Genomic DNA, 1,448 nt, shown 5'->3' with positions numbered 1-1,448 from the left:
TATATCTGTGCTGTCTTACAGTAGCCAATGACTACAAAGCATTTGCAATGTAGCTAGTGTAATAAAGCAATAGCATTTAAAAATTTACTTCATTTTAACTAAATTAAATGGTCACATGTGGCTACCTTATTCAACAGTGCTGGTATAAGGGAAATATACAGTGGAAAGGAAATTGCTCTCAAAGGCAATGTGCAGATAAATACAGATGAAATTAAACCACAGAGTGAATTACAGCCTCACAGCTGCATGTTCCCCATCCATAAATTGTTGCCTTTTTTTATCATATACACAAAGTACTCAATAAATATTATTATAGCTAATAATACTACTAGTAAAACTAGTCACAGAACAGAATGATCTTTTTTTGCATGTGCAATTTCTGTTCCAGATAAGGCACTCAATGTATTTAGATGAACTGTTTTTTGTGCCCTATATCTAAACCTCCATTATTACATAATGAGAACAGTCCTGCTTTCACTGTCCCTCAAAGAAACACGATGAGGATGAACAGTTCTGAACGTTCTTTGTGCTTCTCATAAGCATGCTGTACTTGCCCACTTGGTTGGTTGTCCTCTGGGCCCCTTCATCCTTTCTTCAATCCTTCAGTTATTGTTTATTTTTCCTAGATGAAGAATCCTCTTTGAGGAAATGGAAACAGAAAATCATGGTAGGTGTTGGAGCAAAAATATCAACTGGGTTAAGTGTACAGGGTACATCTCTCTTCTAGACTTTTAGTGCTCTGAGGAACAAGGTTTTTAATAAGTGTTCACTACTGCATGCTATCATTTTCATTAATAGCTATCAATAAGCAGTTTGACCTGTGCACCAGCACTGCTCTGCCTCACTGAATCACTTCTCTAAATCTACAAGCTTCATAATTTTCTTTGTATTTACTCAATCTTATTTGATTCAATAATAACTAATCTCTTTCCCTGCTAGGGAGCCATGAATGTTTTCTTTGGTTCTTGAAGAACTGTACTTAGGACCTTATATATAATCTTCAAAAAAGAGAGATCTGGACTATGAATGAGTCACCTGCTAATCATACCAATGGCTACTCCTGCCTGGATTAGTCACAGAGTATCACCGATCCCTGTATGCTCTGCTAGGTCATCAACAGATACTCGTTTTTGAATGAATGTATGAATGAAGGGAAGTCAGTCACGGGTAAGGGTGGGCAGCCTTCTATAAATTAATAGTGGATGGAGGTCTCAAAATACTTTTAAACGAAGCCCTTTGGATTAGAACGAAAACTTCACCAACGCCTTTCCGATTAATTTGCCCTAGCTGCAATGACAGGTCAGAGAACTTCCCTTTCCACGCAGGACCTCTGCAGGCATCTCTTCTTTCTCGGCTCAGGAGCTGTAACCGCCCACGCCTGCGTTCCCCACCCGGGCCCAGGAGCCAGGTAGGAGAGGTAGGATTACAGTCCCCCGCCCCTGGCAGTA

The sequence above is a fragment of the Carlito syrichta genome, unplaced genomic scaffold (assembly GCF_000164805.1).
Source record: "Carlito syrichta isolate Samal-C Ts95f unplaced genomic scaffold, Tarsius_syrichta-2.0.1 Scaffold314595, whole genome shotgun sequence".
Lineage (NCBI taxonomy): Eukaryota > Metazoa > Chordata > Mammalia > Primates > Tarsiidae > Carlito > Carlito syrichta.
Note: the sequence above shows the minus strand (reverse complement) of the source record.